Here is a 27,512-nt window from a genome sequence, read left to right as displayed (position 1 = left end):
GCAATCCTGTGCAATGTGCTCTAGGTGACCCTGCTTGAGCAAGGGGGTTGGACTAGATGATCTCCAGAGGTCCCTTCCAACCTCAGCAATTCTGTGATTCTGTGATTCTGTGATTTTAAGCCCTCATCTCCCTACCAGAGCAGTAGAAGGGGCTTTGCTGTAACTAAGAATAATCCCCGTAAGTATACTGTTGGGAATTAACTTCCCAGCTGGACATGGAAGCAGGAAAAAGCCTTGCATGGGGGTCAGAGCTTGTCTTTAAATATATCAGCAAGCAGCATCCAGGGCGTCCTAAAGACAAGAAAGGAAAATAAGACGCCCATTTCCATGTGCTCCAAGATGTCCTCTATCTCCGACAGGAATGGTCCTCACCAAAGTAATTGCAGGATTTAAACAGAGGGCTCCCGTGATCCCGTACAAGCCTTCCTCTGCCCGTTGCCCCGGCGTAAGTTACCCAAGGGCCACTCTTACAATCAGCCATTCAAACACGCTCCCTATGCACCATGAAAAGAGAAATGCCAGAGTAGAAGGAAGAGAAAAAAGCCCTAATTGACAGGAGTGGAAAAACCCAATTACAGAGATGAAGGCGACAGGCCAGGCGTATGTTTCTCCGCTTTGGATCGTCAGACCTGCCAGTTCTCATTATTTTCTAGCAGGCCTCACTCTCTCCCAAGAAGGGGCTCTGGCAGTATATGGTCTTTTGGAGAAACCTCACGGCTGCCTGACTCACCTGAGCCTGCCTTAGCAAAACCCCGGGTGGCGGAAAAAGCAACACAGGTGCAGGGAGATTACAAGAGGTGAAATGGGAGTAAAGGTAGACCAGAGAAAGGACGAGCAAATAAGAAGACAAGGCGGGGTGGGGGGGGGGAGCATGTCCCAGGAGAATAAACTAATCAAAGCCATGGCTTTAAATAAAACAAAGCATCTCCCATTAATAATTGAGGAAGCACGCCAGTGCGCTGCGTGCCGTTGCGGGCATCTCATTTGTCTGAAGAATGGAGGGAGCAAAGGGGAGCGAAGGAGGCATGAAAGGTGTTGTTTCCCCGCGTCTAATGAGCAGTGCGCTTTCTTTTGCTTAACAGCTTCTCCCCCACCCCCTGCCTTACGCTCCCTTTTCCCCTCCCCTATTTGTCATCTGCAAACAGCTTACTCTTAAGAGGCCGCTGGCGTCTTGTCAGGGCTGAAGGAGGCAGCCTCAGCTGCTTTGTCCTTGGGCGGTATTCAGGGCTTGTTACCTGATTATGAGATTTCTCCAAGAGGAGAGGAGGGCTCGGCGGGCTTCAGCTTTGTGATCCCAGATCGTGCTCCAAGTGTCCAGTGTCTGCAGAGGTTGCACTCCCTTTAGGTAGAGAGACAGATGGATGCATTAATATATAGCTTCTGCGCGCAACATATAAAATACAGCTTTGAAACATCAAGTTGCAGAGGTCGGGCATTTAAAATTAGGAGAGGGCAAAATCAGCATTATAACCGAATCTGATGCCTGCCATGTGTTATGATTTAATGCTTTCTTATGTGATTGTCGTTTTTATCTAGAGGAATGAGGCGAAGCTGGCTAGCAAAGGATGTTTTGGCTTAGTACCCTGCCTTGCTTGCTGCAGAAGCCTGTTGATCGCGAAGGCAGTGACTGAGGGTTTGCAGGATGACCCTGCGACTAAAGGGGCTTAATAACGCCCTGCAGAGCTGGTTCCTCTCCCTGCCCCTGTTCCTGGTGGTCCCCAGGACAGTTCCTCATGCTGAAGGTTTCACAATGGGCGGTGGCACACATTTCCCTCGTTCCTGGCAAGCCCTCCTAGGAAACTGCTCCCCCAGGGCTTTGTTTGGTCTGTTTTGTTTGATAAATCTGTGTTTTATTAGTTAAAGTAACTGTCAGAGCTCATATGAAGGAAAGGCTTACCTTGTTAGAGCTTGGCCATTTAGTGTCGTCCTTTGCACATACCCAAATAACAGCCCCAGACATAGAAACGCAGAGGCCGCAGTGAGACCCAGTGTGGAAACGGTGTCCCTCCGGATCTCTAGGTGTTAGGGACGCTAGACCTACCGGAGCACAGAGGACATGGAGTAATAGAGAGACAAATCACTCCAGAGCCTCTTCTGGAGAAGCAGCCACTGGCTCTCCTCCCTGGGAGGAGCAAAGAGGATTAGCCAGGGCTTACTCAATTCACTGAATTTCCCCAGAGGGACAAGTTCCACTTTCAGCTATACACCAGTGTGCCTTTGGGAAAACAGCCATTTCATCGCTGGGAATGGACACTGCATTGCTCTCTGCTGCCCTTGCGGCCATGCCATTCCCACACGACATACGGGGCTAGGCAGTAGATAGCAAAAGGAAGCGATCACTGCTTATATGGAATGGATCACCCCAGCTCAGCAAGTCCCTGAATTGCAAATTGTTGCAGGGTGGGAGAGGGACAGGGAAATATCTCTGTATGTAAGCCCTGCCCTTACACTTACTCCTTTTGAAGAGGAGGATTATTTCTGCTGCATGACCTTGCCTGAGAAATGCCTCGTGAAGTATTTAGGCTATGAAACAAAAGTGCCTTCTCTTCAGTACAGTAACAGGGAAGAAACTGCAAATGTATTTTAACTAAGCTTAGTGTGTTTTAGAGATTGTTGCAGTAGGTCTGATCTTAAACCCATTGAAGTCAGTGCAAAGACTCGTCCCCCTCCTAAGGAGCTTTGGATTGGACTCAGTACTCCAAAACTATCCTTCTACTGATGCAGATCAGGAGTACTCAATGGAAATCACAGATTGTGTACAGATTTTGAGAACGGTAGTAGAATGATACTCATTTCCTAGCTCAGTCGCAAGTTTGATCCATTCTATTACAGTGCTCTGGAGGAATTTATTCCTGTATTATTGTGTCCTCTGTGCTCTGGTAGATCTAGAGATACTAACAAAGAAGGTAGTCCAGGCTGAACTCAGCACGACCTGTAAACATCCATATCTGAGCAGATGAAAGACATCAAAAAGCTCACCTACATTTAGGTTCCTCTTTGGGTTTCCAGAGTCTGAAAGCCGATCTGTGCTTCCAGGCCTCCTGCCTGGTCAATGTAGAGAAGTAGGAGACTCCTGGCACGCACAACCCAGGAGGATTTGGGCTGCCCTGTGCAGCGAGCCATCCTCTCTCCTCTAACAGCACAGGAGGTCCAGGGCCACCCAGGTGCCTACAGCTGGCTGCAAAAATGCAGCTGGTGGTTAAGAGCAAAGCTGAGAAGGGAGCTGGGGATTTTGACGCCCCCACCTCAACATTGTCTACAGGGCTGTGCTGCCTCTTGGAGAGGCAGGACTGTGTGCTGTTTTCTCTTTCTTCGCTTCCTTTCTAAAGCCCATTTGAAAGACAGCGATCAGCAGATCAGTGACCTTTACTCAGAGCAAATATTGCATTCTGGCCTTCCCTGCAGTTGTCTGCTCTGGTGCCTTCCCATATGGGTGAAGAGAAGAAAATCTCTTTGTAAATAAAATGGCCATGTGAAATAGGAAGCTCTGAGAAGTATTAAAACCGCTGGTACAAATGGTTCCTTTCTTCCCCACGGACTTTCTCTGGGACAGCTGTTAAAAACAGACACATTCTAGCTTAGCAAAAACAGGCTGTTTCACCCTTCAAAACAGACCCGCACTGGCTGTGCTGCTAAAGGATATGTTATGCTGTTGATTCCCTCTGTTCTCTGCAGCCCTGACCTTTGGGTCGGTTCCATCTTCTCAGTTGTTTTCTTGGGAGAGCCTTGAAAAAGTCTCATTCAGAGCTGAAACACATCTTTCCCAACCAACAAAGAGAGGCCACACACCAAGACCAATTTTCAGGCAGGGAGAACATGGGTACATACGAGAACCCTGTTGACCTATACTGCTCTGGGCAAGATAAAGACGCTGTTGTGCAACAAGATGTCAATAAGGACGGCAGTTTGGGGAATACTTCTACAGGCTTCTTAGAAATCCCCTAAACCTCCAGCCACACAGACTGTGATCTGATAGCCTTTGGGTCCTGGAAATGGAGCCATTCCTATTTCAGTTTACATAAATAAAAGCCAAACTACATCTGCACATTGCTCCTGAAAGGCAGCTTGTTGTTTCCAAGACGGTGGTTTGTACCAAAGTAGCATGCAGAGATGCCGTCAAGGATCAAGGCCTTGCTTTGGTAAGATACAGATTCTTTTCCAAAAGCCTTGTAGTCTAAAGCTGCATCCACATTAGCCATTTGGTTCAGAGGATTAGTGCAGTTTTGAAGTCTGCACCAGGGACTTAGCGCAGTCCCCGCTGGGACTCCTGGGTTCATTTTGCAGGTGGGGTTTGGTGTGCACGGTTTGGATTCCTTTTGGGAGATGCACATGCGCTGCTCTAGCTGCTAATGCTCTCCATCTCCTGATGGGGCACAAGGGGGCCAGATTGCCCTTCAGATGTCCTGAAATCACATATGTGGTGAGGACAGTCAGTTCAGGGCACCAGACTAAATCAAATCCCTCTCAACTGCCTGTAGGATAGTTGCAGGGGTTTCATCACCAACAGCTTCCATCTGCTCCTGATCCATAGCCACTGCACTAAATTATTTGCTAGTGTTGATGAAGCCTTAAGTGAAAAAAGATAGTAATTAGGTCCTAAATGCCTGCATTGCTATTGATAAGGGAGCATAGGTTTATCCCACCTATACTGATCTAGCTGCCTAGGTCCAGAGAGGACCCTGTGCTTCGCATCCTGAGGAAAAGGACCGCAGACTCTTCTGAAGGTCCCAAATTCTTTGTTTATAATCCTTCTGAAGGGTATTTGGGTGGAAGTGAGCCAAAAGAGGTTTTTGATTCTAAAGGAACTCAGATATGAAATTGCTAAACTACTTACTGTGGTATGTAACCTATGACTGGAATCAATTGCAGTAGCAGAGGAATTCTGTTAAAAATCAGTTCTTCATTAAAAAGAACTGCGGGGGAATCCAGGGAACTGTTACTGGAATGCAAAAGCTATTTACTGTACCTGCACCAGTATATCTGGTTACCAGTTTGTCTAATGAGCATATTTGACTTCCAAAACAGGAAGATCTGCTGAAGCTGTAATATAAAACAATCAGTGGACACATGAATAAATATTTTGGGGAAATAGGCATGACTTTTGTAGAGAGAAATCATGCATCACAAATATATCAGAGCTCTTCCAGTGTCTCAGAAAGGACATGTTTAAGGTATATAATAACTGAACAGTCTCAACTAGAAAAGAGGTGTCGGGGCAGGGGTAGAACAAAGTCTGTAATGTCATGGTGAAAAGCAGAAGATGCCTAAGGCCCAACTGCTTGCTCTTTTGATATTAAGGATTAGGAGGTACCAGATGAAACCCACAGGTGCCAGGCTTTCAAAAACAAGCTAAAACACGTAACAACAGCCATATATGGTAAGAGTGCACAGCAGTAAGAATGTACTGTAGGAACTAAGCTGGTTTTTCACACCACATCATAGACTTAAATTACGGAACTCCTCACCACAGGGTGCTGTTGAGAATTTACAAGGGTTCAAGGAGGAATTGGACATGTTCATGGAAGAAAAAAAAACATTAAAGATTGTTAAACAAAGACTCTGAGTCCATGTCAGGGAATCCTTAAGCCACAGTTTTCTGGCTGCAGGGATAGTATTGAGGCAGTGATTGTCACCCTCTCTCTTTCCTACCCTTGTCTTCTTCCATAGATAGCTCTTCTCAGGCACTGTCAGACAGCACTGAGCTGGGCTCTCCTTTGGTCTTCACCAGAGCATCTGTTCTTATGCTGTCATTGCTCCTTGGACTAAAATGCCGAGGCGGCATCATTGAAATGACTGGCCAGTAAATTTTAAATGAGCAAAGGATATATGTTTTCTTAAAACATCAGTGAAACTGTGGCTCTCTGTGTATCAAGAAATCCAAAGTAAAAATGGTTTCAACAAGGGGCTGAACATATTCATGGCAAAGAGGTCCAGTGGGGACTATTAAACATGGTGGCCCAGAAGGAACATGTGACTTGGAAGTGCATCATTGCTGGTGGTTAGAAGCTCTGAGAAGGTACTGAAGGTAAGGACTACCCAGTTTCTTATATCTCCTCTTAATCCCCTCTTATATCCTCAGTATTAGATGTCTTCAAAAACCAGGTCAGCTGAACTTTGTTCTGAACTACTAGGCTGTTCCCAAGTCTTGTGACCATTTTAACAGACTACATCAGAGAATGTTATTTTAACGTTCATCACTCACCTGCATCATGAGCCTGTGAGATTGTTACCTACTGCTATGATGGCCATCCCATTAAGTCCTACTTTTATCAAATTCAACCCTTTATCATGCAGGGGAATGACTCCAACCTTTTATCATTAACATGCAGGGGAGAGTGTGCTGACAAGAGTGCAGCTATGCTAGTAATTAACTCTCTGAATGTGGTAAGCCTGGTGTAACCAGGAGCCTGAGCCTTCAGTTTAAGCTAAACAGCTGATACAAAGCCAGCCCCCTCCAGCCAGCTTGCCTTCTGAGCACTCACTTAGTGCACAGCCTTCTCCAGGAAGGAGGGACCATGTCATAAGGGAGATTTTGCCCAAACTAAGCCTGAAACACTGAAAACAATTTTTCCCTTTGCAAATCATAGGCATTTTTGCAAGCTGCACAAAACTCTATAATTGCTAGATACCATGATCCAAAACAGATCTTGTTCCAAAGGAAACCTATTTTAAAAGTGCCTTGGCATTATACTACTGTAAGATACTAAGATACTAAGATACTACTCTATTATAAAGCCAGAATATTCAGTCCTTCTCCAAAGATATTCTGCCCCCAAACAACCACCTTCTGCCCCAACTTCCATCCCTTCACCCCCTAACTTCTGTAATCTGTGAGGAGATGTTGACAAAGTACTTTTTTTTTCCAGTAAGAAATATTTGTTCTGATGAATTTTAAGAAAAAGTCATTTTTTTTCCATGAAGAGCAGATGATAAGTAGCTCAAAAACCTTCTTTCCCTAGAAAAATGGATTGGCAGAAAGTCTGTGATCTGCCTGGAGGCCAGTTATTTAGAAAGCGGTGGTATAGAAATGGAATTGAAGGGAAATAGAAGATTTTATTGTTTTCATATTTGCAGTGCTGCAAACCTAATTCCTAGAGTAAAATAATACAATTTTCTAAACAAAATAAGCATTGTATGAGCTACTAGACTTGAGAGGAAATAAATATGTGTTTAAAAGTTCTTTTTAATATTTAAAAGGCTTTTTGGAAAATGTACAGGGTTCTCTTTTCACATGACTGACATCTCTAAAAAGGATGTTGGGATTCCTATGAGACTAAAATACCTTCAGTCTATACAGCAAGTGTCAGAAGTGAATGTCTCAGTCCTGACGTATTTTTGATTCCACAGCTGTATATTCATAATATGTCAGGCATGCTAAGAAGTTCCTGAAAAATGTGTTGATGGAAGAAATATGAGTTAAACTCCTGTAGACCTCCTCCAGAATACCAATGAGTAGACTGATCTATCAGAAATATCCACAAAGGCCTGATGTATTAAAGAAAGCCCTGTTGCTGCAAGGGGTATGATTAACATAGCTGTCAGATTCTTGTCTTCATCTCTCTCCCTTTTTAAAATCATAGTTAAAAACAGATTTGCTCAGTCATCTGCCCCCAAAAGACAATCCAATAATATTATGCACTCCAGAAGTAGCTTCAGTCAGAGGAGCTCAAAGCACCTTACAGCCTCCAGGTGTTGGATGAAATCAATGTTATTAGACCCACTCTGTGGTGGAGGAGAATGACTTACAGATGGAAGTCCAGAGGAACACAGCAATTTCACTGTGCTCACTGCCAGCTCTTGTTGCCTCCTGCCTTCCCTGTTAACAGGTGAGCAGTAAAGAAACGGTAACATCAGCGGCGGACGAGACCTAACACAGTTGTCACCTATGGTTCAGTGATAACATCCTGCTGTAGATAAAAGTAATTCGCAAAGGAAGAAAGGAACTGGGATGTTATGGCACTTTGCTCCTCTCCATGCATAAAAAGAAATCTGAAAGTTCTTTTGTCTTGCTTGTCTTTAAAAAAGTTGCCCTTTTGGGGCATTTTTGTACTTTAAGAAAGTATTTCTGTTCTTTGGTTTTGGAGAGTGACTCGGAGATCTTTGATGCATACTGTAAAGTTTCTCCAACCTTTCTTAAAAAGGTAGAGACATAATGACATTCTAACAAAGAGTTTTTTTGTTGCAATATTTCTCCAGGTGTATGAATGACAATTAATGGAATCAAATTAAAAATAAGGGAGAAATCCTGAGCCAGGTGGTAAGATTTGTATTGAGTGTTTTGGATTTCACTACTGTTTTAAAAATCTAAAAATCATCTTCCCTCTTCAGTATGCTTCATTTGTTTGCTGTCTTTCATGTCAATTTTCCAGTCTTTAAAAAACTTTTTAATAAAATGTTTACAAGAATCCATAACTTCTGTCTAAAAAGGCAAGGCTTTGTTCTAGACTCTTCAACTGTGGTTAGAAAAGGGCTCCTTGGTCACTTTTTAAATAAATCTCCTGGGAAAGTCTATGGGCTTTCCTGGTTTCAGCACTGATCAGGAACATCCAATGCACCAATGTTTCTGTTCAGTCTCCAACTCAACAGAAGTCATGACAAATCTTGGTGTTTTTAAAGTTCTTTCTGATTCCCCAAAAGAATCTGAACTTACATGCTGTCAGATCAATGCACTTAGAAAAACACCAGAGGCCCAAAAATCAAGAGGGTTTATAAAATAAACTCATAAATAAGAACGTAAGGTGTTTTTCCTTTGTCTTCTGGATTTTACCTCTATACACTTTAGTTCACTTCTCTGAGCTTTCCTCTAACTGGAGAACTCTTCTTTGTTTCTTTAAATCAGCTGAAATTCTCACTCAGGCCTCAAACCTCACTGACAAAATAGTGAAATTTGACCAGACTCCAGCTCTGTAACTATTCACTCAAGGCAAACTGCTGGAACAAGAAGCAATGGTTCTTCTTACCACCACTCCTGGTCAATATTATCTCACAGCTTATTTGTGGAGCAAAGTCTTGTCCATGTGAAGCTGTGATACCATGATAGATACCAGCCATCATGAACTGTTCCTGGGTTGTTGCTCAGTGACAACCACTATTTAAGATCCTCGCAGTGATGCAAGGCATGAAGTCTTCCTTAGGTGGGTTGCCAGTGAAGAACTTGCAAGGAACTGCGTTTTAAGCTAAGGTCTGATTTAAGCCGACACAAATCTTGTATACCAACAGTGAGAAGACATCCCGTATACGATAAGACAAGAGGAATAAAAAAGAGAAATGAAGGATTAAGCTACAATAGATAGGAAATGTTCTCATGTTTCGTATGTTTGACTGCTTCTGTCTCGCCTGTAATTAGATCATAAACTCTTCAGTATGGAGACTGTATGTGCTGGCAACAGAACAAATAGGTCCCATTCTTTTACCATGAAGCCTTAAACTGCTGCAACCTCTGGAGATGTTGCAATATAACCAATAATATTAAAAGAAAGATTAACGTGAGGGAATCTGAGCAGTAATGGAGGTAAGACAAAGTCATGCAGAGTTTCAGAGGTGAGGCTTGAAAGCTGAGAAGGAAGTTAATCATTATTACTGTTGTTATTATTCATTTATATTGGGCCATAAGTGCATGTGCCAAATCTATAAAGAGAAAGTCAGAAGAATCAATATTTTCTTATTGCATTTATGTATTTTTGTCAAAGCCTCATAAATTAGTGCCATTTTTGGAATCAGATTTTGGACTTCATGTCAAATCCAGCTGTTGTGCATTTCTAATAGAAAATATCACTGCCATTTATTGTTAGGCATAAAATTGAGATACTAGCCATAAAAGGAGGCTGAGCACCGTAACTCTGACAAATCCATCTCAGTGAAGGCTGTTATCTAGGGATATATAAATATTGAAAGGGGAGATGCTTGTTTCCTTTAAGCACGTTCTCCTGGATAATCCATTTGGCATCACAATATCAAAAGCTATATTTAATGTATTAAAAAGGTGTGTATTTTTGGTCCCTACTCACTCTGCCTGTGCTTTGCTTTCCCATTAAACTAGTTGTATTTCAATTGCAGGCATCATGGGTAGGAGAGAGACTTATTAAAAACCACCAAACTCTGAGCAGATCTTTCCTGGTCTGCCAGTTGCTTGTGTGAGCTGCCACTGCTTAAAACAGCTTCTCTAATGACCCCAGGTTTCCTTGTATGATGGGATGGGACAATTAGCCACTGAGGTGCTCCAAGGATGTCCAACGATTGCGGTGGACAGGAATCCATGTGGGGAGAATGAATGTCAGGAGATGTAGAGAAATCATTAACTTGCAGTACGTGAAACACTGGCAGGCGATATACATATGAGCAGGCACCTGCATTTAGAACCTTCCTATGCGTAGAAAAGTATGTATTTAGATTAAATATGTCAGACCTTCTCAGGGGATGAAGAGATTATGTGGAGCTGGGGAGGGGTACTACTGTGCTATAAATAGCAGCCTCCTTGAATATGCCAAGGGATAACTAAATAATTTATTGTGTAGATAGACACATGGGAAAGCCACACAAAGAGTCCCGTTATTCATATCTGAAGGTTCTACACAAGGCTCTTGCTTAGACAGTCTGTTGTCTTTCCTTTGCCTATGTCACTTGCCCAATATAGAGCTGATAAAGGAAGAAAGAGAAAAACTTCAAACTTTTGGATGGGATTATATGACACCATTGCCTATTAGAGCAGGAGAGAGAGGTATTGAATCAAGGAGTCCCTGCAGTCCTATGCTCCTACAAATAGGGCCAAATATTCATTTGATGCCTCTTGGTGCTAATACTTTCCTGCTGAATTTTCAAGTTCCTTTCAGACTCACAGTCTGCCTGGCCCAGAGGAAAGATTCATTTTAAAGGTCAGCAACATTCACTTTATTTTTGTGTATAAGATTAATTCAAGAGCATGCTTTTTTTATGCACTTCCAAATACATGAAATTAGGGTATCATTATGCTGTACAAGATCAGACCTTGCACAAACACATTACCGGGAAGGAACGCAGAATAGGAACATATACTTTGGCGAGCTGGAGAACAAAGGTTTTAATGGTTTAAGTCTGGCATAGACACTTCATGGTTCATAATTCTTGCAGAGTCTGAAGACTTCACAAGACTTCCGTTAAGATCATTCAACAGATGTGCTAATAAAACCTAGAAGATGGGCAAAAAGAAAAGAAGAGACATGTAGAAGACTGATCTGTAAGTCTGAAGACTCAAGTCTTATTTCTGGTCTTTCAGTTGATAAATTCTTTGAACAAGCTATGTTATTTCCCTTTTCTGTGCCTTTCTTTCCCCTCCTGAAGTTTGTGTAAGGTAGTTTGCACACTCTTTGGGCTAAGCTCTTTGAGACAACATGGTTTCTTTCTGCAGAGAAGTGCAGCACCCAAAAGCAGCATCCCTAACTGCATGGGGCCTTTAAACACTTTGCAAATGTTTAAACAGATGTACGAGGAATATTTTTATATTTTTTACTCTCTGACCGTCTGTAAAGCCAGGTGTCTAAATCATGCGAGTTAAGAAGTTTAAAACAGATGTATATAGCTAATACATTTGGAAGCTGATTAACTCGCTTAAACTAGCTCTCCAGTACATAATTGTTCTGAAGTCTGATGTCTTGGATGGGTCTAGAAACCTTGTATTTTTATATCAAGATAAGCATTTACCAATAAACTGGAGAGAGCCAAGTAGAGGGCCACTGAGATGGTTGGGAGGCTGAAGCACATGATACAGAGGAGAAGCCAAGGGAACTGGACGTGGGTAGCTTGGAAGAGCTGTTGTAATAGCAGCTTTCCAGTACTTAAAGTGGAGTATAGAGAAGATGAAGCACAGTAGCTCACATCCCAGCTGAGCTGCTTCCATGTGTGGGACCTGCCATCCCCCCATCAAGGCTTCCAGCTCTGGAAGCCTCAATGAAAAGGTCGACACACTACCTCCAGGCGGGTAACAGGCATCGACCCCATTGATCAGCAAAGGGTTTTTAAATACCCTTGCTGGAAGGTGACATGAGCTAGAGGCACTGTTTGATAGCTCATGTGCCCTCACAGTGCTTGGGTATTGGGGGAACAGCCAAGAGCAAAACCAGGTAGCCTGGGAGAGTTGTGTTATTTATAACAGGCTGATGTTATTCCTCAGCCCCCTTCTCTGAGTAATTGTCTCTTTTTTGTGTAGGCTTGGAAAATTTAGCTTCTTTTGTCCAACAAATCAGATTAGGGTGAAGTAAATCTATCAGTTGGGCCTCTTTCCCCTTTCTGCTGTGCCCTTGTGCTCTCCTCTAATCCGCGGGCTGCTGAGAGAGGAGTTCAGCCAGCTGTAAGGCAAGGGAGGAGCTCAGCCAGTCAGTCAGAAACACATCAGCCCTTCTGATCAGATATCAGGTGAAACCCATCTGGAAGGGTATGGGGGAGAAGGCAGTTTAGCTTTTGCTGGAATAAATCAATGCTGACTTAATGGGAGATTCCTAACTTAGCCCAGCTACGGATCTTGTTCATAATCAGTATAAAAAATATGCTTAAGCAAGATAAATTTGTACTGCTTGTGCATCTTATTGTCTTGGGAGCTAAATCTATGCCATGGGCACTTAGACAATACCTTAAGGTGTGGGGAAAGGGTCCCTTTGGTCTCCATCAGTATTTGAGTCGAGAAGGTACTTACAAGTTGCCTGGTGGTTGAGGGAGCTTGGAGGGGTGAGATTTGCATTACTCTTACACAAAATCCAGCTCTCAATTAACAGCTGTGTTACAGAATTGGAGGAGACATGTAGGACAAATGCCTGGGGTAGGAATTCGGCCGAGTGACTTAATGACCTCATTTAAACTAGCCTATTCTTTTTCCTGAACAGTAGGATCATTTGGCAGCGAGTCATTTTAGTCGCAGAGCAAGCGTCGCTGTCAGCAGAGAGCCCTTGGAGCTGGAGCAGCAATTTGTACATCACAACTAATTGTGTACACCGTGCGGTGGTATCCTGACAATGCCCTCAGAAACAGCCTCCCTGAATCACTTCAGCTGAAGGACACTTTACTGTCACATACAGATGCAAAGCGACAAACACAGAATTTATGTTCAGACTCACCCAAACCTCCCAAATGTACCTAATCCAAAAAAAAAAAACAGTACCAGATTTTTCAAAGAAGTGACCAGCTCTAAAACCAAACTGCTGAAGGTGCCTGCCATTTTGGCATAAAACTTAGCTTCCAATCTGCCGATCCTTTCAAAACTGTGCTATACAACACAACCTGAACTGACATCTGCAGGCCGATCTATATATGCTCTTAGAAACTAGGAAGTACAGTTCTGCTCTGCAAATATAGGGCATGACTCATTCACTAATTAGAAAGGACACCAAGAGTGTGTGAAATTTTATTGCGCCTCATACTTCCATTTGTGGGTCAAGCATGATCAGCAGACCATGAGGCTTAACAGCTTGGGAACATGTTACAATTAATAATGAAATACAGCTGAATTCATTTGTAATCTGTTATTATCTAGTAGGGTCAGAGGTTTCGTAAATACATGATGGGAATTTCATACAAAAGTCATTTTCAGCAATGTGAACTTTATACTGCTTTCAGTATTTTGCTTTTGAATGGTGTTCAGGGCTACACTCTTCATGGGTGTAAGCATCATCCCGGAGATGTGATTCCTTTTCTTATCTCCTGAGACCTTTGGTTCTGATTCTCCATTTCTATTTTTAGGTAACTCCTACGAAACAAGCATAAAAAACCTTACATGAATAGCAATGTTTCAGTGATTGTGCAGGGGGTGAGTGACTGTGCCAAATGAAAGACAAGGGAAAATCAGGACTGCTAGGCTCTGTTTGTGTGAAGGGCAGTGTGTAAACACAGTCCAGTGTTTAAAGTAAGTGTTTGAAAGTTAATATATGAATGTTAAAATTCCTCCCCCTTTTGCTCCACATATTTGCATATCAGACAGAAAGATCACCATGAATTCCTTGTATTAGAGCAGTCAGCCTTGGCAGGCATATGGGTGACTGTCCGCTGTCACACACGTGATGTGTTGTAGTCACCTTTTATTACCCAGGTCGTAGTGTTACTCTATGCACAAAGCGATCTGCCGCAGATGCTGAAACGATGGCCTTCACCCTGTGCCCAGCTGTCCTGCCCCTTCCGCTCAGAGAGGCCTTCCCTCCCTACGGCGCTCCGTCTCTGCCCACCTGCGAAGTCAAGAGTCACCCGGAGACATCGAGCTCAGTCACACCTTTCCTTGAGGCCAAGGAAATTGTCTTGCGCCACGTGTATCTTGGGTATCACAACTGAGTCTGTGTTATGGACTTGGTGAAAGCGGTGCAGCACTTGGCTGCTCCTATTTTAATTAGTGTGACTTTGCCGAGGTTATAACAGTGTAAAACCGGGACAAGGTCATGGAAAATAAAGGCCTGTAACTTCAAAGGGTGTCCATGAGCCAATTAATTAGCCTTCTTAGAAAAGCTGTGCTAAGAAAATAGGTCAGTTTCTTTCCTCATTTATGTCACTGTAGGTTCTTGATTCCAGTGGACCAAGCTGATTTTTTCAGCAACACAGGCTCAAGACTGCTGGTTGTATAAAGTGCTGCTCCCACTATCAGTGTGAAGTCTGCCTTTGCAATGATCTGTGTCGCTTGGACTGGTATAAAAAAACTGTGCGAAGTCAATAAAGAGCAGACTTTTTTTTTATCTGAGTATTTCCTGTGTTAGTACCAATAGAAAAGATTACAGTGCAGACAGTAGGAACGTATATGGCTGTTGAAAAGATGAAGACTTGCCTTAAAGCGGGTATTATTGTTTCTCTCAGAGTAATGAGACCTTTCTGTGAGCACTAATAAAAACCACAGTATGTGAACCTAACTCTTTTTGTACCTGTAACAAAAAGCATGTATGTCTTAAAAGGTTATGTGGGCATAAAAACCTAGCACAGAAGTCAGATGAAAGTCAAGGTAACCTCCTGAGAAATGTAACATAAAGTAGCAAATAGAGGGCAATATTTCATGATAGAATATATACATCATATGGAGCACATAATGAAACACATAGATTTTATGGTGAAATTGTGTTCTCTACTGATACATGTGTTACGTGATATACAGTGTATTAAAGAAAATGGATGCACTTCCCCAGCAATCATGCACAAGACTCAACAACGTGTACAGTTGAAGACCATGGTATCAGTCAGAATGAACTAAAACTACAGGGTCATGGAGCTGGGAGAAAAAACAATTTCAGCTCATATGGTGCATGCAAGGTAACTACAACTCCCTCGAGCTGATTCCCCTGCCTGTTCCGCAGGGTAGAAACCTCTCACATTCCTGCTGCAAAGGAAATAGCTGGGAAACCTGAGACAAAATTACAGGTGGAACCCTAGGGAATGATTTGACCTGGGATAATCAGAGGTAAAGGCAGGTTTTGGTAATTATACCTCACATTCTGGATTCACATTTCAGCACCTGATCCCCACTGTTGGGTTAACATATGTGCATTAGCACTGTTTAATGTTAATATGTTTTGCACTCTCCGAAGGGCCCCTGGTGAATTCGAGACAGGATAGGGGTTTGATGTAGGACTTCTCTCCCAGTAGAAGGTGTGAGGTCAGGGCACTCTTTCTAGGGTAATTTAGTCTGTCATGCGATGCTGAAAAACTAGGTCAATTAGTCCGTGCTGAGCAGTGTGTTGCCAATTCAAACAGTGACTAACACCCTCAGCTTCTTCGTTTACTGATGTTTGTAGTATCCCCACCTTTTCTCTCTTTTATTGACTGGAACACAATGTAGTCACAGCTTTTGCTTGGGGGATAGGTCACATCCTCTAAATTAAGGATGTAGTCAAAACACTCCTCAAAGATAGGTTTGGGGACTAAACTGAGTTTAGTAGTGCCAAGCCAGTACGACTCCCAGTTGTTTTATTATCATTGTGACTTGTTTTAAATGAGAGTCAGTAATGAGCTGCACAGGGTAATCCCTTGTTTATGTTTGGGTTAAGTGTGGTTGTATATTTATATCTTGGTATAAACTATCACGCACAGAAAAGTTTTGCACTGAGAGATTTACATGGCTTCCCGAAAGAAGAGGGTGAAGGAGTGCTAAGCTTCACCAGGATTATGTGAAGTCTATAGGATCTACTCTGCACAGAGGAACATGGACATTTCCAAAGAAGTGAGGACAACCAAAAGTCTGGAGTGGGGAGTGCTGAAACTGCCTCCTGAGCAGTTTGAGGACCGATATTGAGGACCAATAGGAGGAAGAGTCTGAACTGAACCGCTAGGAGAATCCAAGAAAAGGACTGAATATAAAGATCTACTGCCAAGAATGATTTCTCACCTGTGATTGCAACCTGTATGTGTGGGGACTGATTACCTGTCCGTGCAAGTTAGGTCTTCATTTTCCCAGATGGACACAGAGAAGGAATGAATGAATTTAATCTTTTGATGAGTAGACTGTTCAGTTTTATTTGTTTATTTTTGGTTTTGTAAATAAAGACATGTATGTGATTAAGCTTAGTCTGGCTTGAGTTAAGGGTGTTTTTGAGGTAAGAAACTAACATCAAGATGTTCCATTATTCTGAATGTGTTAATAGTGGTAGCCCAGTTCCTGAACTACTTCTTATGGAGTCACTGACTCATAGAATAATTCAGGTTGAAGGGACCTCGGGAGGTCTGTAGTCCAACCTCCTCCACAAAGCAGATCTAACTTCCAAATTAGACCAGGTTGCTCAGGACTTTTTGTCCAGGTGAGTTTTGAATATCTCCAAGGATGGAGTTTCCACAGCTCTTGGGCACTGCGCTCCAGTGCTTAACCACTCTCACAGTGAAGCATTTTTTTTCTTATGGCCAGTTGGACTTTTCTTTGTTCCAGCTTTTCTTCGTTACCTTTTGTGCAGCTTTCATCGTGCACCTCTGAGAACAGCCTGTATTTGCCTCATCTATAAACCCACCATTAGAAAGATGAAGAATGCTGGGCCCCAACCTCCCGACACCTTCCTCAAAGCCTCCATGGAGGAATGGGATGCAGCCCCTTGTACAGGTAGTTTAAGAGTTAGCAACAAAGCGATCTGAGACAAATGAGTGTCATCACCGGCCCAGCGCTAGCCACACGGACCTCAGGGATGCTGTAACAGATATTCTTGCCTGGATTTTCAGTGCAGGTTTTGGTAGCTGGAGCCTGAAAGTGTTTCTGTTTCCTTATGCCAGAAAATGTTGTCTTTTTCAATGGAATACATGAAGGCACTTACAGGACACAGAAAATAGCTACAGGCAGAATATTGGCTAGATATGACGTCCGTCAATGATTTACAGCTACTAGTGACCCGCAGGGAGTAGGCAGCAACATTTCAAGTTACACCTACTAGGAGAGCCCAGTCCTGGTCTTTCAAGCGCAGATCCTCTGTGTTTGGCAGCAGCTCAATGTGTTTAAGAGCAGAACTTTTCCCTCCCATTGTGCTTACTGACATATTGTGTGTTTGCTCCCACTGGGACACTGGAAGTTGTATTGAGCATGGTTTTCCTCTGAATCCAGAGCAGTACTGGGGTGAATAGAAATACTGCATGAATCAGATCATGGAAAGATTTTAAACCTCCTCCCACCCAGCTCTACTTAAAGCTGTGGAGTGCAAAGTCCTCTGTTTAGTTAAACTGTGGCAGGAGATTGAATTGCTCCTTCTGAACTTCTTTTCCTAATGTCAGGATACTCACACCTATCAACAGAGAGACGTTTGCATGGGTGAAGGGTGAAGCAGGACCATTGTGCAGGGCAGTAATGAGAAGTGGGATTAGGTCTCTGCCCATAAGTCAGGCACTAAACCCCCATTAGTGAAATGATGACAACCTATTAGGGCCATTCAGATGTGTCCCTTTGGAGCCATAGAGAGCTGTTTAGAAAGATTAAAGCTTGCCACAAATGCTGTAAATGAGAATTATCTGCACATGATGACTCCAGACCTGACTCCCCCGTCTGTAGCATTTCATGAAGCCAGGTTCCTAGTTGTGAAACAGGTTCCCTGCTCCAAAAAAAGCCAAATCCTGATGACTGAGATTTCCTATAGCTCAGGCCCTTTGACAAAGGCAAGTGTGGAATTACCCCAAGGGCAGGACAGGCTATGTGACAAGAGGGTGTCTGCGTGCAGGATCCTGGATGGGCTCATGCCAGGCTCTCGGAGGGGAGAGAGGGCCCCCAACCATACCTCCTGGGGACCGTGGCTGTCAGCACCCCGAGTGACACGCCACCCTCACTCCCCAGCCAGGATGGCCAGCTGGACAGGCCAAGAGGCTAACGGGTCTGCCACGGACGTGGCAGTCAGCCACACTGCTAGGGGTCCTGGATGAGGAGAGCAGGAATATCATGCAGCAAATGTGGCTGGAGGAGACAGTAGGGCCAGGAGAGTGTAAGAGACCCTCCAGGCCTGAGATTTGAGAAGAGGCACAAGGGATCAGGGATCCTGCCCTGCAGCAGCAGGGAGAGCGCTAGGAGCAGAGCCTGAGTCATTTATTAGTGCTGACTACACTACTGCCATGTCCTCAGCTTTAAATTTCGGCAATCAAAACTTCAGGCAACTGACAAACACTGATGCAACCTCTTTTCTTTGACTGGTTTTGGATGTGTACATACTGATGCACTACAGATTGTGTGATACCAGCCAGAAGTTGCAAGGTAGTGGACTGAAAGATTGAGAAATTTTTTTGCATCTAAATTACTTACCAAAAAAATATAGAAATATATGCAGAGACTTTTCTGCATGGTGGTTTTCCAGAGTGTCTTCCTTCATTTGATGCAACCAAGTTGAGAGTAATTCATGAAGAGATGGAGCAAAGCAGAGTAGCAGCACCACATGCTCAGCAAGGCACTTGATTGTTTTTACTGCTTTCATTCAACCATGCAACTCCATTTCTCACTGTGGCTCAAATATCATTCTGCTGATCTGCTAGGACTGGAAAATTCATAATGCACTGTGGTTCAGGGGAAATTTCTTTCTTCAAAAAACAAACCACTTTCACCTGACTAAGTTTTGTGGGCTTTTGCCTAACATAGCTGGTGATGGATTACTGGAGAAATGTACCAAAGTGTAAAAACAGCAAGGAACTTTGTTACAATATCTGTAACACTTATAATAAAAGCACAGCTAGCAAAATAAGGGATGTAACTTGCAAACTTGTATGCCCCCAGCTGACTTTGATTTCTATGGACCTGCTTATGAATAGAAATATTTGTCTATATGAGACTTGGTAGGAACGGGATACTACCATAATTTACAATTATGAACAGTGTAAATATGAATTGATGAACTAAGGACATTCTGCATCCACTTAGGGCCCCACAGCAGCATAGTTTCAGATGGTCTTAAACTACTTTCAGACGCCTAGCTTGTGTGCTAGAAACGGCCAAGCTGCAACAGCATTTTCTTCCAAACAGCACTTGAGAACCACCCTGCAACGTCCTGCCTACTAAGCCTACAGAAAAGAAACACACAGACTGATCCTTCAAAATCATGAAAACCATAGGTCTCTTAAAGTGTGATTGATAAGTGGGCATCTTTGTGGATATTTTGAAACACAACTCGTATGGACAGATAGAGCAGGTTGCTGGCTGGAGCACTTCTCACTGAGTTTATTCTAACTCCCATTAATGGGCCACGTTGACCAAAAAAGGTCTTGTAAGTCATTTCCCAGATGCCTCCCTCAACATCATGATTAGAACTCTGAAGTTTCTCAAAGGTCAGCACCGATTTTATTATTTATCCAGATTTTGGATAGTTGCATCCTATCCAACTCAAACAAGCACAAACAGCTAGAGGCGGTCAGGTGGTGGTGTGCAGACATACCTAGCATATTGCAAAAACAAGCCATGTCTGCATTAATTTCCTTTTCCAGCATGATCAATAGCCATGAGGTTTATTGACTTCACATAGCACCCAGCTTGACAATAAAGTATATCACTGTGTATAGACCAGTCATCGCATCTATCCTTATCTTTATAGTCAGACAGCCCCCCTCTGAATAGACTCTTAAAGGTTTAGAAATTAAAGGACAGTGTTTTCAGGTAAGAAACTATAACACATTTTTTATTTCAGTTACAAACAAGTGTTTTTTTTAACCCTTCTTTTCTCCCAGTACAAAGTGTTGTGCAAAGGACTCATTTCCCTTCACCTGCACCTGAACTCCTGAAATTTTATCTTTGGGATGAGTACAAGATTTCAGACTCAGTGCCACCTTGGCCACATCCTTGCTGAAGTTCATCAGCTCTGATCAAAGTAATTCAGCTTCTCTGCTCCCTTAGGCTCCAAAAAAGCAAAGTGTATTCATGAAAAATGACTCTGTTAGCTAGCAAAGCTGTCTGAAAAAGCTGAGCTCTGGGTTGGGTCTGAGTGCTCAGCACCCTTTATATATTTTACATGAAACAATTAAGCTGCTAAGCTGCATTTGCAGCTCAGTGTTTGCAGCTGTCTACATGTGGGCAGCTTACTGCTCTGAATGTAATTTCCTTTTAAAATAGGTCTTCTGAGGTGCCCAGCTCTCCCAACACACTGAAGAGGGAACTTCAGTGCTTAATATCTATGTCTGAAATTTGTTCTCGGTAGTGTCTAATTCTGGGGTCAGAAGCTCAGATATCCCAAATTTAATATTCTCTCAGCAAATGCATCACTTGCATCTCTTTATTTCAGGAATTTTTAGACAAGCCATGATCATGGCAGCAAAGACACTGGGTCATTTCTGAACAGACATAAGTAAGTGAGAAATAGGTGCCCATTTGGTCCCTGGAGAACCTCAGTGTGATGAGGCCAAGGAGTAGCACAGTGAAGGACAGCCAGACCTTAGGGAAGCTTAATTTAGAGTTCAGTTTTGCAAAGTGTTGAGCCATCTGGCCTCTGTCCAGCGAAGCACTTAAGCGCGTGTTTAACATTAAGCATGCAAGTAATGTTATTGACTGCAGTGGGCATTTGGCAAAAACAGCCTGCTTTGATAGAGGTCTCTTTATTACCTCCCTTCAGGTGTTTCCTGACCACGCTTCCAGTGGTGTGACAAATGCTCAGCAGCCTTCGTGAAGGGCAAGGGGAAAGGTGACTGCTGAGTACAACTTCTAAAATGCAGCTAATAGCTTTGTCAAGCTCAGGGGACTCAGACACTTCTACGTGCCATAAACGCTGGTTCGTGTATGCACAGTCATAGTAATATTCTCCTTTTCTTATTGTTTATGAGGCTAAGGTCTGAGTTCAGTGAATGTATGTAAAACAGTTTGAAACCCACAGACCAGGCCCTTTTCCATGAGATTTTCCATTTCACTCCATCAAACGCCTTCTTTCTGTATGGGAGAAATTAAATGAGAAAACTTAATTTTAATAAGGATGATTTTAAAATGACTTCTCTCTTCTCATTAGCAGAACCTAGGAGACAGATGCGTCTGTCGGTGCAGATTACAGTAGAATTTATTTGGCTTTAGCAGAGCTGTATCAAGACACAGCAGCTCCTGTCTTCATTTAGTAGACATATATGTAAGTACATGCTTATAGAGCTAGTGTTTCGTGAGGGGCTAATGTGCCCACTTATTCATCCCCTAAAATACAAATATGTTTCAATAACAGAGATGAGCAGTCACAGTTATTTAATGAGACTAACAAACAATTACCATTGACTTCTAAATGTTTTATTGACATTGGTCATTTTAGAGATGAACGTTTTTTCTTGTGATCTTTCATAGATCCTCCTCATGCAGACATTTCTCCCGGTACTGAAGAGAAGCGTTACAAACTTCTTTTAGGTATTTCCCTGTGAAGGTTAAATTTGACAGTGCAGCTAAGTAATTACACCTCATGGCATTATTTGTGATTTATTTGAATAAGACTGTCCTTCCACCTTGTTATATTCCAGAAATTTGCAACACAGTGTTAAAATGTAACCCATGAAAAAGGCTTTATTTGATTAGCTCTGCAAAAAATTTATATTCTCAGTAGCTATGATTCTGCATGTGTGTGCATATGCCTTGAACAAGCTACTTCACTCCTGAATTGCTAGGATGCACAAAACAAAATGTCTATGTCCAATTCCAGTTGATTTAGAAAAGACAACCAAGCAGAAGGCTATGGGTTGTGAATGTGTAATTCCTCCTGCAGATTTCTGCAAATAATTACTGATTCAACTTACCACAGAGAGTGTATTTTCAGTTCCTCACCTCCTGCTTAGAAGAAAGGAAACCTAATCGCATTCAATTATTGGATAGCATTGCTACATGTTACAAAGACTTGACTCTATTTTAGAGGCAGGAATAATTACATTAGCAATATTGTTACCATGGTGTCACCACTGCTTTGGAAATTTATTATATTGTAGTAAATAAAATTCAGGCTCCACAATAGCTTTCTTAGACAAGTTTAATAAAAATTCCACCTCATTATGAATATATGTATAAAACATCTGTAACTCATGGCTTGAAGGAAAGTGTTGTGCGTTATTAGCATCGCAGCAGCAGATACAGATATGAGTAATAAAAGGCTAAGGAAAAAAGCAGTGACTTTCCACGGTCCGAATCTTCAGCCATCCACTGTTCCTTTTGGGACTGAGACATCTTTTGTCCTTTCCTGTGCATCTCCCTTCATCGACGTTGGGTCCAGCAGTGGCAGGAAGCATCTTCCTATCACCTTCTCACTTGTAGCTGTAAGCCTTGGTCCTTGTCTTGAATCCTCAGTCCCTCTAGGGAGCATGGAGCTAACGCTGCGTGAGGCAAGGGATTTTGATGGCACAGTTGTGACTTTGTGGCTCAAGCTTCTTTCTACAGAAAAACTCGACAGTGTTTTCCCCGTGATGCAAAATTCTGTAACTATTAATATTTTTGCAGTTTATTCTTCCTTAGAGCAGCTGGGTCGTATTAGTAAGATAGTGCCCATTATAAATTAGTTTGTGCTTTTGAAACAACTTAGCTTTTTTTTTTCCTTCCGTAAACAAAGACACTCACAATAGAAAGGTTTTATATCTTATACAAATGCAAGAAGAACAGTGCCCAGATGCAGCCACAGCAAGATTGTTGCTGAAATGTGTTCCTGAAGGCCAGCTAGGTGATGATATTGAGTTGAGCAAAATATAGGAGCTAGGCTATTAAAAACGTAAAGGCAGGCAATGAACTTAGCACAAACTCTTGGTTCTTTAGACTCCATCTCAGCAATGTTTTTGCAGCTGTTTGGCAGAATGTTGTTTTCGGTTGGTACCCTCAGTTCTACCTACTCTTGACCAACGCCAGATGACTTCTCCTGTAATAGTCCATGTCCAGCTTCTTTCTCTTGTGCCTTTTGCCACCAAAGCCACTAGGTGTCATAATTACTCCCACCAATGCTGTGGTGTGTTCTGGGAGCAGCAGGGCGGTTTTGGGATAAAAGGAGCTACCTTTCACAACAGGTATGAAAGTAGATTTGCCTTCTGAGCTGTTCTGTGCATAATGCTGTACATAAATAGATTTCTAAAGGACTGGAAATAGTTATATTTGTATCAATTATGCTGATAATAGAAGTGATTGATTTTGATCCAGGTTCAAAGGTAATTAACATTCTTGGTACAAGTGTTTCTTGAGAAAGACTCCATAAAGAAAGAATTTCCCTCATGATTTTCCCATTTGATGCCTTAAAGTGAGTGTTAAAAAATGGAGGCTGGAGTTTTGAGTTCTGATGTAGCTGATAAGCTCTCTCTGTCTTTATGGATGCATTTTCAAATATCTTGCTTATAAGCATGTCTTTCTGTAACCGGGAAAGATATCAGAGAAAGTTATTCCAGACTAAGTTACTTCTTCTAATGAATAAGTAAACTTAAACAAAACAGACCAAACTCTTCAATTCCCAAATGCCAAAGACATTTAATTAACATGGGCCTTGCTTGCGTGCTGATAACTGCTAATGAATATGAATGATTCTGAGCAATCCAGGAAAGGATTTCTGAGAATTTTGTTTCCACCTAAGGCATTGTTTGAGACAGCCCGGCACGACAGCGGTAAGCTGAGATATGGCAACAAGCATGTCGAGAAGAGACTGATCTTGATTTCTCCCTCTCGGTCATGTAATGGAGTCTCCCTCACCAGCAGCTCTCGCCTGGCCACATCCCATGGGACTGCTGGCCCTGATGGAGAGTCCCTCCAGGTGGTGTCACAAGCTCGTCCCAGCGGGATGAAGCTGTGACAGACCAGCGGAGACAGGCACCAGGGACACTCTGCCTGAATGAGTGGGAATTAGCTTAGTAATGATTTAAATTGATGATATGGCTGGAGTGGAGGTGGCTGGCTGGTAACCTCCCTGGTTCTTAGAAGGGGAGGACTCTCTTTTCAGCATGCTTTGGTCAATGAGTGGGACTACTCAGTCCTTTCTCTTAGATGTTCACTTTCTTGATCACAGGATTTGGGGAAGAGGATGAAAACAAACCTCAAGTGGGGCCTTCTTCAACATTTGAATATGGGTGCGTACTTTACTTTTTATCAGTTTTCCTCTTCCTCGTGTTTCATTGCTTTTAGCTCTAATGTCAAATAGTCTCATGAAGGAGAATGCCAGACCTAGTTTATGGACCCTGATTAAACTCCCAAATGTTTTGAACTTCATTCTTCAGCAGCTGTGGGAAAGCCTCTCTCTCCACCAGGATGAGAATATCTTTGTTCCTTCTGGAGACGGATGTCATCATGCAGCTGGTATAACTATTAGCATGCAGGGCCTGACCCCCAAAGCACACATATATGTCTCTCCCATACTTTCAGTAGACTTTTAATCAAAGGAAATGTCCCAGCACCCCCCTACAACCTCAGGGTAATAGGTGCTTTAACTAGGATTGCTTTCAATAATAAATTCCTTTTGATATTCCTCATAGACTTTGGAGGGTGTCAAGTCAGAAGGAATTTTATTCTATAAACCTCCACCATTTACTAGAGAATATATTTTCATCAGACAGTTTTCCATATCCTCTACCAGAGGATAGATTTTTGATAGAATTTTTAAAGCAGCTCATATACTTGCAGGGTATAAATTTGCTAAAAATATACTGTGATTATTTCTCAAAGGGCTATCTGCATTATGGGGGGGACATGCACAGAGATGGAGCTAGCAAGAAAAATGAGTAACTTGCTCATGTTTATTTTATCCTCCTCCTGTGACAGATCCAACATTTACCTTGGGCTGTTCTCCAGGCGCAGGCCCACTCTCATGTACCTGTCCTCAGGAGCTTGTTTTCTGACTGCAGTTCCTAGGCCATTCAGTATATCTATATCCTGCCTTGGAAAGTGTATAAATACCTGTGTCAAATGTCACAGTTGCCAGTCTGACTATCAAAGCTGGTCCTGGAACTGCTGTTTTTTAAGAGTATTGCTTGCAGCTCCAGACCATGGCTCCCAGCTCTTGGCAAACTTCAGACTTGGTTACATCTTCTTTCTTCCCCTTCCCCTTTCAGCTCACACTAAAGACCCTCAATGCTTCACAAGTTCTTCATTCAAAGTTTCTTTTTTGAGGTGTCTTCTCACTCAGAAGCATAGCTTACTTCATCTTGCCTCACTTTAGATGTCTGAAGAACAGATTACTAAACCTGAGCTGGGCAGACTTGTCAATAGACCTTTCTATTGCCGTGCTCCCTTCCTACAACTGTTTGACAACCTGGAAAAATGAGAGGTAGTCCAGCTTATAAGACCCACTTAATATGTGGGTCATTCATTTCATTTAAAAAGACTAGATGAATTCCTCCTTACAAATTCCTATTTCTCTCCATTGACTATAAAGGAGACCAGCTCACATACAGATCCTATATTTTTCGATTAAAGGGCACAAATCCCATCCCACATGTCTATCAATGGGCTGGAAACATGTGTCAGCACTAGGACTGAACACAGCCGCGGATGTCTTCAGTTGTAGCTGCGTGAGAGACAATGCTGCAAAAACCAACGGCTCTGTGTTAGAAAGTTAGAGCTGGGTTGCAAAGGTAAATGCCGAAAGGAGGAAAGCGTGTGCACAGCCATGACCCCGCAGTAGACAGAAATCTTACAGAGAAACTCTGGTGACAGTGGCAGAAGATGGCATAACTCAGATCTATCAAACTCAGAGCTTGTAATTTCCTTCCTTCTGGAAGCAACACACTCCACTAACAAGTAAAATCTGTCTTTGTTAATGTTATTGCTTCTTCTATCAGTTTACGTAAGTGGGTCTTATCAGCTCAACCTCTCAGTATTTTTCTAGGGAGTCAGACAGCAGCAGCAGGAGGGTTTTGCAGACAGACCATGGGCTGCAAGGCAAAAATGCCGAGGGCTGAAGGTGAGCTTTGACCCAGCAACTCAGGCACAGACTGCTATGTTCGGAGTTTGCTCACCGTAAGAGACCTGCAGCAGGTCTTTTAACTCATCATTGTTACACTGGAAAATAAACGGAGATGTTTGTCCACACTGATAGCAGGTGTCTGCCCACTGGAAATGCATCTATATGCAAGGGATTTTCTTGGTAAATGTGTTCTGTGTAAGTCTGCGTAATGAGATGCATATTGCTTCATTGACAATCCTCCACCAGGCAGCAGTTTAAATCTTTGCCCCCCATTTGTGTGCTGTATTTGGTCCATAATGTACTTATTTTCAAGTGTCATTTTTAATTTAATGCATGAGAGAACATATTACCCCTGGCAGAGCTAAACAGTTAAACTAGGATCTGTCAGTTCCTCCTGAACTGTTGACAAGTAGAATAATATTGCACTGTGATTAATTTTAAATGAAGACTTGTGGACTAGTTTAAGCACTGGAAGTCATGCAATGCCTTCTGCTCTGTATGCATCAGAAAAAATAGGCACCTGGATGTTTACCTTGTAACCTCCTACTGCAGAAAAAGACAGCTTAGACCTAGAGACAGACTCAGGCCCCTGAACATACCAAATTTTGAGGTTGTTTTTTAATTATCTAATTTTGGGACATTCGGAAGATGGTTCCACATGCAAAACAACACCAAGCTAGACCATGGCATTTAAGCATCCCTGAAGATGGCAGGTATGGATCTAGGTGTGAGCCATGGATAACACCACTAGAAGAAACTTTCAAGGTGTTCAGCTTCAAGAAGTTTCTGGTTTGCGTCTTTCATTGCCTGAATGAGGCCTTGTAAAATCATCTTCTGGGGACCTCTCCCCCTTTGCTTGCCTTGTGCACGTGGTGGTGTTGTGTGCTGCACCTCCCATGGCTGGGAGGCAGCTGGTGAGTTGGAGGCAGCTGCCAGTTCTACTCGGTTGCTGAAAGCAGTGACAAACACTGTCCTGCCTGATAGAGATTCCTTGCTGACTTTTACTTTGTTCTTCCTAATAAGAAATAAAAGGTTATTCTGGCTGAAGTAGCTGGCAGTTCATTATTGTATATGGGAAAACATAATGCTTACTGCTGCCATGAAGAATCCTTAAGTAGGAAATTGATGAGAAGGAAAACAATATTCCTTGAAAAGACCCCAGTGCTTCCTAGATCATGCTGAAAAATAGCTGTTGTGAAATGCTTTCATAGAGCTACACTCTATAAAGATTATATTTTATTCCTAAAGATATTTGAAAAGATC

Source organism: Apteryx rowi, unplaced genomic scaffold (assembly GCF_003343035.1).
Source record: "Apteryx rowi isolate R43461 unplaced genomic scaffold, aptRow1 scaffold_9, whole genome shotgun sequence".
Taxonomy (NCBI): domain Eukaryota; kingdom Metazoa; phylum Chordata; class Aves; order Apterygiformes; family Apterygidae; genus Apteryx; species Apteryx rowi.
This window is presented reverse-complemented; position numbering follows the sequence as displayed.